This window comes from Watersipora subatra, chromosome 3 (assembly GCF_963576615.1).
Source record: "Watersipora subatra chromosome 3, tzWatSuba1.1, whole genome shotgun sequence".
In the NCBI taxonomy this organism is placed as follows: Eukaryota; Metazoa; Bryozoa; class Gymnolaemata; order Cheilostomatida; family Watersiporidae; genus Watersipora; species Watersipora subatra.
Window position 1 is genome coordinate 69,435,710 of NC_088710.1, and position 14,449 is coordinate 69,450,158.

The window sequence follows — 14,449 nt, forward strand, 5'->3', positions numbered from 1 at the left end:
ATCATTTATATAATCCTTCTACTAAGAAAGTCGTAGTGCGCCGAGATGTCGTGATAGATGAAAATAGGTTAGGGTTACCAGAGTCCGAGACTAACCAATGTGAGGATGAAGACAACTCCGAAAAGCTGACAGTTGAATTACCAGAACCTGAAAATCACTCAGCAGTTACACGAAAATCACAGCGAAACCCCAATCCTATCGTAAGATTCGGGGTTGATGAGTATGTCAATCATGTGGCTTGCCTCACCAGCAATACAACCGAACCGCTAACAATGTCAGAGGCTATGTCTAGTCCCCAATCGAAGCAATGGATGAACGCTGCCTTCGAAGAATACACCGCATTAATCAATAATCAAACCTGGACATTAGTAAAACTACCGGCTGGTCGTAAAGCCATTGGTAGTAAGTGGGTGTTCAAAACCAAGTGCAAACCCGATGGAAGTGTGGACAGATTCAAAGCTAGATTAGTAGCCAAAGGGTATAGTCAAAAACAAGGAATAGATTACGATGAAACATTTGCACCAGTAGTGCATCGGTCATCACTTCGAGCGCTTCTATCATATGGCACGGATAGAGGCATGTTGATACATCAAATGGACGTAGTAACAGCTTTTCTCAATGGTAAAGTTTCTGAGGAATTATTTATGACACAACCTGATGGATTTGTATCGCCTGGAAATGAAGAGTTGGTATGCAAATTGAATCGCTCTCTGTATGGCCTAAAGCAATCATCACGATGTTGGAATCTAGTCCTCGATGAGTATCTGCGGCAGCTTGGCTTCTCTCCTTCGAGCGTTGAACAATGTATCTATGTACGCAACGACCATGGCAATCAAACGATATTAGCGGTCTATGTAGATGATATCGTAATCCTAAGTGACACTGATCAATCGATGAAAATAATCAAAGAATCGTTAAGTTCAAAGTTTCAGATGAAAGACTTAAGGCAACTGCAATTTTGTCTAGGTATAAACGCGGAATTCACAGACACCTCAGTGAAGCTGCACCAGAAACATTATATTCAGCAGATTGTTGAGAAGTATGATATGTCCGACTGCAAAAGTGTAGCAACCCCGTTCGCCACAGATATACAACTAGTGAAGGATGACGGCAGTAAATCTGTGGATCACACTCTATATCAATCGATCGTAGGCAGCCTTCTCTACGCATCTACAGCTACACGACCAGACATCGCACATTCTGTGGGAGTGTTGTCGAAATTCAATTCCATGCCGACCCAAACGCACCTCACTGCCGCAAAGCGCGTTCTCAGATTCTTAAAAGGCACCATGGACTATGGGATTACATTCAACAAAACTGACACACAACCCGTTGGTTATTCAGATGCTAACTGGGCTGAGAACGACGAATCTAGACACTCGATATCCGGAAATGTTATAATGTCTAGCAGTGGGCCAATCAGCTGGTTCAGTAAACGCCAATCGACAATCGCTCTGTCTTCAACAGAAGCCGAGTATATCGCAGCTTTCGAAGCTGCAAAAGAGGCAGCCTGGCTACGGCAATTATTCGTTGACATTACTCGAGAGCCATTACCACCAATAGTACTCCGCATAGACAACCAATCGGCCATCAGCATAGCAAACAACACTAACGTTAGTAAGCGCAGCAAACATATGGATATAAAATATCATTATATTCGACAAGAAGTCCAAAACCACAATATAGTCACAGAATATTGTCCAACTGATGATATGATAGCCGATATCTTCACCAAACCCCTACCTAAAATTCGTTTCGAGAAACTTCGTGTTATGTTAAATGTGGGATAGACGCCTGGCTGGCCGGTAACTAGGAACATTATTATTACAGGGTGTACGCTTCGTATTTGCATACATTATTTTGTTGTGAAATTATCAAAACTATGTGGGAGTGTTCAAATATTATTATATCATAGTAGTTTAGATAATGTTGGATTATGTTTTTGAGTTGTCTGCTCATCTTTATTATTATTCAACTTATATTTTACCCACAGTTCTTTTTCTTCTTCCTCTTGCTTGATTGTATCCTGACAATGGTGGCTATATAATAAAAGGACTCAACTATAAATCCCTTATAATCGCGTATAAAACAATATTATATGATGTATGCTGGTGTACAGTGTGTACTTGCATACAGCGTGTACTAGTATACAGTGTGTGCTAGTACACAGTGTCTACCAGCATACAGTGTGTCTAGTGTACAGTGTGTACTTGCATACAGTGAGTGCTAGTATGCAGCATGTACTGGTATGCAATATGTACTGGTATACAGCAGGGTTGAAAAAAACCAGTTTTTATGAAAAACCAAATAAATCAGGTTTTTTTTGTTTAAACCGGTTTTTATGGTTTATAAAATTTGACCAAAGTTTTTGCAATTTCAAGTTGAAGTAACATCACTTACTATATCTGCAAGATTGAGTATTGAACATATATATGTGGAATCATCTGTAAAAGATGGTACTGTGGGAGTTATGAGAAAAAGAAGAGAAACCATATGGATATTTTAGGAATGAACTTTTAATAAAACATGACTGAAGAAAAACAGGGCTGAAATCTTATCACACAAAGTGAATATATTACATGCAGCTCTATGTATAAGTGGGAATTTTAATCCCAGTGATTAATTGTGTGGCAGTGAAGAGCAGAGCATAACGATCTACAATTTCTAAAATTGAAGCAAAAAAATTGTAATTCCGTAAGGGTAGTAGTAGATGCAATATGTGACTGAATGTGTACTTAGGTATTGGTCATACGATAAATAAATACAAGTTTCCCAGCTTTCTCTATGCCCAGTCTATTACTGACTTTTGAATGGACAAACCCAAATGTTGAGCATATCCGCTCAATGCTAGCACTAGAGTTGATTGCTGTTAGCAGGGTTTCTATCATGTCAAATACTGGGGCTGGCAGTATGCAAATCGGAATGCCAAGAAGAGATCTGTTTCACTCCGGTATTCGAGTACGCTGGGTACACAGTGGGAAAATCATGACTGCATAGATCGGAGTGCTGAGTTGAGCTCTGATCGTGAGAGTTGGGCCTCTCCATATTTCGGTGTTAACTCATTCGCACCCGACTTATTTCCAGGGGATTAACCACAAAAACTGGTCATTTTTCAGAAAGTTGGCATAATTCAAATTACTACTACAATAGACAGGCTTGAGATAATTTATTCCCTCAAGTTGCACAAGAACCAGCCAAGTCTCCTCTTTCAAATGATATTACATTCATATAGACACATATCCCTTTCATGTAGATCTGTGTCTCAAGGAAGGTAGTTTCAGAAAATTTCTGATTTTGAAAAAATGGTCATTTGCTGAAACAAAGTTAGACTTTGTCATGCAAGTGCCAAGTATTACTGGTACTTTGCCAACAAACATTATGCTTTTTAGCTAAAGCTTTATACAAGCTAATATTATATAGTACTGTCTCATTATAGCTATTAATAATGCTTGTAGCTTTTTACAAAGCTTTTCTATAACCAAACATATAAATACTTGGGTTTTCTGTTATCAAATCAGTTGTCTCTGGAGTGTGCAATAAACCATTTCTCTAATTTAATACTCTATTTAATTGCTTCTGTGCAGAAACATAACAGAAGCTAATTGGCGACAAGGATTTCTCTTTTGAACAGTTACAAAGAGTTTTGTTCAGATTTTATCATTGATAAAATCGATACAAAGAGTTCTGGTTTATTACAAGAGTAACTGTTCAAAATTGCACCACTACAATGGCAGAAGTAGCAGACTGATCAAGCTAATGCAGAAGCAGCAGGAGGACCAGAGACAGCAGCAAGAGGAGCAGAGAAAGCAGCAAGAAGAGCATAGACAACAGCAGCATGAGGAGTTCAAGCAGCAACAAGAGGAATACAGACGTCAGCAAGATGAAAGAATGGAGGAGAATAAGAAACTGATGGAGCTACTACTACAAAACCTACAACGGAAACAAGAAACAGCTGCAACCGCTGTTCCAGCCTTCCCAGGTTTTGACCCAACAGCAGAGCTACTAACAGATTACATAGACAGATTCAACACATTCATTGCAGCAAATTCTATTCATCAAGACAAGATTGCTGGCACTTTTCTCACCAACCAACAGCCTACACTCTACAAGCAGCTTAGTAATATGGCAGCTCAGCTTTCAACACCCAAGCAGATCAACGACCTCAACATGGATGAAATACTGGAATTTCTCAAAGACCAGTATGACCCTAAGCGCTTCATTGTTAGAGAGCGTTACAAGTATTGGAGTGACATGCAGAGGAAACCTGGAGAAACTATTCAAGAGTTAGCTGCCAGAATTCGTCAAGATGCAACTACATGTGCCTTCATAGACATTACAGATCCATTAGATGAGGCTCTCAGAACAAGATTTATCTGCTCTGTAAACAATGAAGCAGTTCTCAAATCTCTCTTCAAGGTCAAGGACAATGAACTCAACTTCAACAAAGCTATACAGGTAGCACAGGAAACAGAAGAAGCAGCTAAAGTTGCCAAAGAGACAGTTTATGGAAACTCGTCTAAAGTCAACAAGGTTGCTCAACAGAAATCAAGATACAAACCAATCCAGAAAAACAACTCTACACCTGACAAGCAGAAGGAAGGAAAGCTATGCTACAGATGTGACCGAACTAACCATACAGCGGATGACTGCAGATTCAAAGCAGCCACCTGCAACTTTTGTTCTAAACAAGGTCACATAGAAAGAGCATGCAAGAAAAAGAAATCATCTGCAGCAGAAAAACCAGTAAAGATGATAGAATGCACATCAACCAAGATGGTGAAACTTGCTGAAAACATCAAACTGGAGGGAGACAACTTCACACTTGAACTGGACACTGGAGCATGTGACAACTTCATCTGTAAATCAATATGGGAGAAGCTAGGAAAGCCAAACCTAAAACCTACTACAGTTAACTACAAATCAGCCTCAGGACATCTCATAGAGACGCTTGGCAGATGTGAGCTAACTGCCCAATTGGATGCACAGAAAGAAGTCAGACTACCATTTGTGATTAGTGCTGTACAAGATCTCAACCTACTAGGAAGAACTGCTATACAGCAACTAGGCATCTCTATTGATGACAAGCTACAACAGAACCTTGTATCAACAATCACAGAGAACCAGCCAGATGGGAGGTTACAAATCAAGTGTAAGGAGATGTGCAAAGAATTTCCAGAAATATTCAAAGACGAGCTAGGATGTCTCAAGAACTTTGAACTAGAGATAAACTTCAAACCTTCAACAAAGCCAGTCTTCTGCCGACCCAGACCAGTTCCTATTGCCTTGACAGAAGAGCTCAACCAAGCATACGAAGCAGGTGTAGCTAAAGGCATATGGGAACCAACTCAATTCAACCAGTATGGAACACCAGTTGTACCTGTACGCAAATCTACAACAGGTCAAGCTGCAGGGAAGATCAGAGTATGTGGAGACTACTCCAAGACTATCAATAATCAGCTAGAAACACATAGGAAACCTATCCCACTACCAGAAGATCTAATCAGAAAACTAGGTGGAGGCTATTGCTACACAAAGATTGATTTAGCAGATGCCTACAATCAAATATTGTTGGCACCAGAAAGTCAACGACGACTAGCACTATCAACACACCGAGGAGTACTACTACAGAAGAGGTTGCCCTTTGGCATAAGCTCAGCACCAGGGTATTTTCAAGAAATCATGGAGCAACTGACACAAGACCTCCCGGGAGTAGCAGTATACCTAGATGATATACTAGTGAGTGGAGCCAATGCAGAGAGCCATCTACAAAACTTACGTCGACTTCTTCAAAGATTAGAAGAAAGAGGGCTCAGATGTAGAAAAGACAAGTGCTGTTTTGCTCAACCTACAGTAGAGTATCTGGGACACAAACTCACTTCAAAGGGAATCACTAAAGGAAAGAAGGCAGATGCAGTACAACAGATGCCAGTCCCAACAGACTTAACTCAGCTAAGATCTTTCTTAGGAGCTACACAATTCTACAGCAAGTTCATACCCAATCTGTCACAACTCACAGGACCATTGCACAAACTGACACGCAAAGGAGAGACCTGGAAGTGGGGCACTGAACAAGAAAAGAGCTTCAACAAACTGAAAGATATGCTATCAACTGATAGTGTCTTAGCACACTTCAACCCAGATCTTGACATTGGAATCTCATGTGATGCTTCAGAAACTGGACTGGGAGCTGTACTATTTCATCGTTATCCTGATGGAAGTGAGAGACCAATAGCCAATGTTTCAAAAACACTGACCAGCACACAGAGGAAATATGGACAAATACAAAAAGAAGCTCTCTCAATCATATTTGCTCTAAAGAAGTATCACCAGTACCTGTATGGTCGACGGTTTATCTTGGTAACTGACCACAGACCTCTTCTCACACTTCTAGGACCTACCAAAGGAGTTCCAGCTCTAGCAGCCAACAGACTAGCAAGATGGGCACTGGTACTAAATCAGTATGACTACACCATAGAATACAGATCTACCCAGCATCATCAAAATGCAGATGTCCTCTCAAGACTGCCAGTTGGACCTGATAAAGAGTTTGATGCAAGAGAAGATGAGGATGATGTTGATACAGTATGCACTATTCACACTATTGGACAACAGCTCAACTCTACAGACTACAATGTTCTAGCAAAGGAGACAAAGAAAGACACAACACTAGCCACAGTAATGCGCTACACAGCAGAAGGATGGCCTGGTAACAAAGAGATGAAGGAGACTCAGCTGTCACTCTTCCACAAGATCTCAGATTCACTTTCTATCACTGAAGGTTGTCTTCTATATGGCAACAGAGTAGTCATTCCTGTCAAGTTACAACAGGAAGTATTAAAGATCCTTCACCTTGGACACTTTGGAATGGAAAGAATGAAGAAGCTAGCTCGAACTGCTGTCTATTGGCCTCGCATTGACTCTGATATAGAGGAGACAAGCCGACAGTGCACTGCCTGTGCTGAACACCAGAAGCTTCCACAGAAGTATCCTATACATCCCTGGATGCTACCTGAGAAGCCATGGAGTCGTCTTCACTTAGATCATGCAGTGAACTTCATGGGCAGCCAATGGCTAGTGATGATAGATGCCTACTCAAAGTATCCATGCATACACAGGACGTCATCTACTTCTACCAGAGCTACCACAGACATCTTAGAGGAGATATTCGCACACTTTGGATACCCTCACACCATAGTCACTGACAATGCTACCAGCTTCACCTCAGGAGAGTTTCAGCAGTGGTGTCAAGAGAGAAGCATTGTTCACCTCACTGGAGCACCCTACCATCCAGCTACAAATGGCGCAGCTGAAAGACTAGTACAATCCTTCAAACAAGCCATGAAGAAATCGTCACTCTCACCTAAATCTGCACTACAACAGTTCCTGATGCACTCTAGAAGGACACCACTTCCTACAGGATACTCTCCCAGTCAGCTGCTGAATGGAAGACAGATGAGATGCAAGATTGACACCCTATTGCCATCACCCGCACACATAGCACAGTTTCATCAATCCAGAGAAGTCAACCGATCGGCAGAAAAGACAGTTAGCAAGATACACAGCTACAATCTTGGAGCACCATGCTATGCCTTGTATCATGGACCTAAACGCAACAGACAACCTAGATGGGTTCCAGCCATTGTTACTAAGATATATGGAACTCGTAGTCTCAATGTCAAAGTGGTACCAAAGGGACCTACTTGGAGAAGACATGTTGAACAACTCAGACCAAGATACTCAACAGAAGAAGATCAAGACCCTGGAGATAAACCTGATATAACAGAGGAGACAAAACTGCAACTACCAGCCCCTACAACTGTAACAGAGCAACCTCCGTCTAGAAGAAGACCACGCAACCCTCGTCTACCTGATGGAGATGAGTATAGCAGAGACAAACCCCGAAGGTCTAAGAGAACCAGAAAGAACCTTTAGCTTAGTGAGGAGGTGTCATGCAAGTGCCAAGTATTACTGGTACTTTGCCAACAAACATTATGCTTTTTAGCTAAAGCTTTATACAAGCTAATATTATATAGTACTGTCTCATTATAGCTATTAATAATGCTTGTAGCTTTTTACAAAGCTTTTCTATAACCAAACATATAAATACTTGGGTTTTCTGTTATCAAATCAGTTGTCTCTGGAGTGTGCAATAAACCATTTCTCTAATTTAATACTCTATTTAATTGCTTCTGTGCAGAAACATAACAGACTTGCACCATAAAAATTGCAAAATATACAAAGTTTGACTAAAATATTCATTTATTTCATACAGTAAACAGTTATAAATATTATTTATACATATACAGTTAGTCTTGAACATGAAAGTTATGAAACTCTAATTTCGAACTTTTCCTCGCGAGTATCATCCTTCAAACCAAAACATAGCTAACCTACATGCCAATATAATTCAAATAAACTATCATAAACATGTTTCGAGTTATAAAAATATGTTCAATAACCCTGTTCTTGACTTTTCAGCCTTAATATACAGCTCTAAGAATCAATATGATGCTATCGAAAGCGAATGATAACTTTAGGCTGACTACTGCTGACAGCTTAAAAAGTGCATTTTTATTCGAGCATAACGATTCAAATTGGCAAAATTAAAAGTTAATAAAAACTTTGAAAGTAATGTTTTGCTTTGATTTATCCAGTCTTTCATTGTCTTACCCATTCTGAATCTGCATATTTACGTCTGGAATCGAAAAAAAATTATCGCGAACGATAAAATTTAAAGTCACTGAACATTACTATTTCCGGTTTAGGTAGATGTAGATATGAGTGTACTATTTTGGTCATAACTTTTGCCAAAGACATGGATACATATTTGTACGTTCGTCTGATTGGCCAGAACTTTTTCTTTCTAACTAATCAAATAATGTCTTTTATAATTTAAAAATAGCGATACAGTGAGTAGATAAAATCCAGAGGCGAGATAACTCGCGGTGGGTGCATAGCAACGTTATAAATACGCGAGTTAACTCTCTTACGGGTGCAAAATAGTTAATAGGTTAGCAAGGTAGTATGTTGTGAGATTTGTGTTCTTGCCTTTCTTGAAGTGAGCAGTCTCAGTGCTTGATAATTCAGACGACACCTCGTCTTCCAGATCTTTCCAAATTTCAACTGCACAACCTAACAGTGCAATTAGCCACATGCATCCTGTCCAACGCTTTTGCAATAGGCTGCAGTTTGGCTAAGTAACCCTCACAGTTTCTTTTAAGGCTTGGATCTCTCACTTTATTGACTATCTATTTATCTAGCTCTGAACGGTGGTTCTTTCTCACAAACAGTTAGGAGTGTCTGCCAGTTATCTAGACACGTTTCAGGGTGTCAGCCAAGCTGTCCCTCTTACTTTGATCGGTATAGGCAGATATTTGCCACCAACAGCATTATACCACGCAGAAGGCAGCTGAATATTCCGGAAGTACTTCACTCTTTTCGTCACATGCTTCTGCACTGCTGATATCTCTAAATCTTTGGCTACTAGATTGAGAATGTGGGCTTTACAACCATACATATGTTATTGATGGAAATGTAGACTGATCATCCTGTAATTGTCTCCTCTTGGCAGCCATATTGGCGGCATTATCAGTAACAAATGACTTGACTTTGCAATTGAATTGTCTTTCAGTTTTGGCTATAGTGCTCTGGGCAAGTTTATGGAAGTAATTGGCATTGTTGGCATTTCCAGATGTATCGATGGGGTCAGTCAAATAAGTTTTTCTAGCTGAGTTGGTGACACTTACACATACAATTGGCTCACTGTGCACATTCGACCATCCATCTAGAGACATTCACAGCTCGATCAGCTAGCTTTGCACTCATTCTCCTTTATCTAACAGTCTGCCGCCTATTTTTTTATGTGTCGGTGACCTTGTCAAACTAGATTCATTAAGTGTTGGAATGTCGGATGCGTCACTATCTAGAATGGAGCTGTTTGTAGCATGAATTTAGCGAGTTAAAGGTTGACTTGCAACAAAATTCACATTGCAGTTATTTGATATCAAAAGATTCACCATGTCTTACTATGTTGTGTTGTAGGTGCAAAATATATGGGAATGTGACTAAAAGCTCTTAAAAGCTAAAAAACGAACAGTTAATCGCAGCCACACGAGACCGCCGTAGTTTGGATTCTCTATCCAAAACGGCTCAAATGGAATGTAGTTGTTACAGCATGGTTTCTGTTTACACTTTCATGCAACCTTATTCGTCGAAATGTTTTCACCAATATACTTCACGCATTCAATAAAACCAGGTCTATTGTTCTTAGGTCTATTGTTCTTACGCGTCTGTTTCATCGTCATTGTAATGCTGTCACGTTTAGCACTGATATCTTACAACTTGCTGTAAAAAATTTTTAAACTCTTCAACCTTAGCTCGAAAGAGTACATATCATTGTCTGATAACCACGACGAGCTTGTTGGTCACCTGTGATAATCGAAAAGTGCTGCAAAAATTATTTGCGAGGTATTGGGTCACATGATCAGATTACAACTTGGCGATTAGACCAAGCCGAAACAAAACTGTAAAGTAACGAGCATTTATATTTGATACGGGGTCTTCGGTGAAACCCGAAGTGTTTGTCATAAACTAGTGCTACGATAAGTTTCTATTGAGCTTTTTATTGGAATTTCAATTCACGTGAGAACATCACGTGACAAGACAATAACCAAACTGTCATGACTACATCAGAGAAATAAACAGATTCCAATCTACGGCGGCTTTTCGTTTTTGAGCTTTTAAGAGCTTGTAATCACTTTTTCACGTATTTGGCACCTATGTACAACACAACAGAGTAAGACAAGATGATTTTTTGGATATCAAATACCTGTAATGTGAATTTTGTTGCAAGTCAACCATTAAAGCAAAAATAATATCAACTGATTGAATATTTTAACACATTCACTACTTATAAAAATTATTTTGCCTATAAAGCAAACATACGTGTACATGTAAATTCACTATGCTACATTTCACAACACCTGTCAGGGTTAGTTTGAGATTAAGAGAACATTCAATCGCTATTATTCGCTATTTACATGCAACAGAAATAGAAAATAGGTAACTGGTAAAATTAAAATAATGATATGACTAGAAATTACTGCTTTGTCAAAAATATCTTCCTTATTCTTGGTAGTCCTGCAAATATATGCAGATATTGACTGCCTCTTCTTGTACTCGGTTCTGGTGTAACTGTAGCAGCACTGCTCACACTGACACAGGGTTGATGAGTTACTGTTGTACCAGATAGATTGCTAGTATTTTAAGCAGTGGCAGATGACTCAAGTTCTATCACCTGAATACTAGCGTCACTGACTGAATTGTTGTTGTCTGCTTTACATTTTGTCACGTGTGCTTCAAGCGTATCTGTTAGACTTTGCATTACGACAGCACACTTATTACATTTTGCTTTCTGCAGTTCCAATGAAAAACTGTTAAACAGGATCCTGTTTGCGAGGCATGTTGAAAATTCAAGGCAGAACTTCCAACTCTTCGAAACACAAACAACTTGATAAACTGAATTCTAACAATCCAACTACTTTGGCTTGTGCCCACTAAATGAAATATTAGTTTGCGCACCTGAAGCTTTTTCCCAAAAGGATTTTTATTGTTTGAATTTCTGTTTATAAACAATCCTCTCTCGCTAGCCAGATTTGAGAAAGTTTTCATTTGTTAGAGACGATGATGGGATTAGTATATTTCATATGGTATTCATATTTCATCAGTAAAGAGATCATCATATCACTTGGTAAAGGCAATTGAAAATGAAATTCACTAATTTATTGTGCTAAGATTGTATGTAGTTGCCACTTGAGCTTTACTACCACCTTACTACTATGTGCTAAATGAACTTCCACAGCTGATAATTACATAGAACTACATTTTTACCGCACAGGAACCATTAGGTTCATGTGTGGTAGAATCACCACACAGGAACCATAATACAATATTAAAATATTATATTTTAATAGTACTATTATTAAAATATTATATTTTAATAGTACTATTATTAAAATATTAATAAAGAATTCCTTATTATGCCGCGATGTACTTATGTAGCTCGTAGCCTCGCGCCGTACGATTTCTACCAAAACTTGTGTTTTGACTTGCTAGCGCTTTTGAATGCATTTTTTCTCTCTTCTATTGGTCCAAAAGCATTTAGATTTTGCCAACATTGTGTTAATATATTACTTCAACTTGCTTTTATGTTACAATGACTTTACTTTGGTAGAAGCAGTGTATTCTACCAATATATAGCCAACAAATCGGTGACATTCAACTTCTACTTTTTATTTCTAATAATATTTTCAAAATGCATAAGTGAGAGGTAATACAATCAAGCATGAGGTATTTGAATTAGTGAAAACGATAATAGTTACTTGTAATTTCCTTTGGTATGATAGACATGGTAGCATAGCACATGGAGTGGCACATTGCGCTGCTGACAGAGTTATCGTGTTCACTTGCGGTCTGCAGCCGTTGAGAATACGCAACATTCACGTGAAAGGTTAGCCTGCTTTTCAGTTGATGATATTTCTGTCAGCTTGTGGTGTTTGATGAGCCCAGATAAGCGAGACTCTGGATCATGTACTGGAGCTCAGTCACGGCGCAGATGTGTGCCTGGTTCCGTCTCAGCGTTGTTGTCAGCAGCAGTGAATCGGCGAGAGGGATGCGTATGGATCTGTTTTACCAACTGACTGGTGAACCATCTCAGATCACAACGTGGGCGTACTGATTTGTACAGTACGTTGGCATTCAGCATGCTCACTTCAAACAGATAGACAGTGAAGTCAAGGTCAAGGTGAAGTGAAGTCAAGGTGCCTCAAATAAAGGGGAAATATGTTAGCATCTGGTCTGATCGGTCCACACCGATCATGTACTTGTACTCCATCACGGTCTCAGGTTTCAATATATCGTAACCATCTTTATCCCTTTTTCATGTCTGTACCATGTTATTGGTATGTACAGTGCTGCAAGTTCTCACAAGCCTCTCATCCATCCAGTAGTGGATGAGCATATTGTCTGTGCTTACAGAAATGTGCTCTCTCTCTCTTGCCAGGTTTGTTGCCGCCGATTTGAATGGCTTTGGCTGTCCACGATTGGCTCTGAGTGTCCCAACAGCATAGAACATTTTATCTACCAGCTTGTGGCATAGATCGACTGAATTGTAAAAAGTTATCCATGTATACAACATAGCCCTTGCCAGCAACAGGGCTCAGTAGCGAGTTGACGCGATCATGCAATGGCTGCCCATCTCTACCGTACAGATCGTAACATCAGAGATAACCTGATTGACCATCCGATGCAATGTATCCCTTCATCCCATATTTGTTCGGTTTGTTTGGATTGTATGTGTTGAATTTCAGCTTACCTTTCCAAGCAAGTATTCCCTCGTCTAAGCTCAGATGTTGTTTGGGTGTGAAGTTGTCTTTAAATCTCTGTAACAAGGCATCATATACATGACATACTTTGGCTGGGCGGTCATTTTCCCAAAGAGTTTCGTTGTCAGTAAAGTGAATACAACGCAGGATATTTTGAAATCTGTTTCTAGTCATATGCTTAGCGAAATATGGTGAACTTGTAACTTCATCTGTGGTCCAGTATTCATCAAGCCGTCCTTTGGCTACAAGCCCAGTTGTAAACAATAATCTAAAGAACTTCCACATTTCATCCAGACCGACATCTTTTCATTTGGATAATCTGAGAGCACGGCCAGCTGCTTCTTTTTCAAGGAATTGCTTAGCATACCTACGTGTAATAATAAAGTTATTTGTATATCTACATGTATAAAAAAAAAGCATTCTATGCAAAATATAGCTTTGTTCTGCTGCCACTAGTAACTACGTACCTCCACAGCACTACAGCTACTATTCATCATAGCAGAATATGACTTCGCCTGTTGGTTTTTGTAGCCATGTGTAGTATTAGATCATCCTCCACAAAAAGCTTGAACCAAAGAAAGGCAGCGACTTCCTCTAGATCTGACTTTTTAAATTTTCATGATGGTGTAGCATTATGCCTGGTTCGTGGGTGAACTCGTTCTGTAAACACTCTGTTAGGTGTAGCTCTTGGAGCAACTTTCCACTGATAACCATTTTTATCTGTCCAGGCGAATGCTGGACTAAACTCTGAAATGCTTGCTGTACCTGCACTAGCTGTTCTTCTACCACGCCGACTTCCGTTGAATGGCCTTCTCTTAGTTCTACCCCTGTTTATAGTGAAGCATGTAGCAGCAGCAGAAGTTGTAGTAGTGGAAGTAGTGTAGGTATTGCGCTCTGCTATTGATCAGAATCTGTTGATAAAGCACTCCTTTCAGGTTGAAAATCACTGTCATCATCTGTGTTTCCAGTGAACATGTCATTGTCACCGTCATTGTAAATGTTTCTGGGTAGCCCAGATTCATCGACATCTACAAGCGCATAACTACTAGCTACTAGCAAGCCACCGA

General features: G+C 39.6%; 1 protein-coding gene across 1 annotated transcript in view; it reads left to right on the forward strand.

Annotated features, from left to right (window-relative positions):
• LOC137391364 (inosine-5'-monophosphate dehydrogenase 2-like) overlaps positions 1-14,449 on the forward strand; it is a 31,446-nt gene that overhangs the window by 5,030 nt on the left and 11,967 nt on the right. The gene's annotated exons all lie outside the window — the stretch shown is intronic.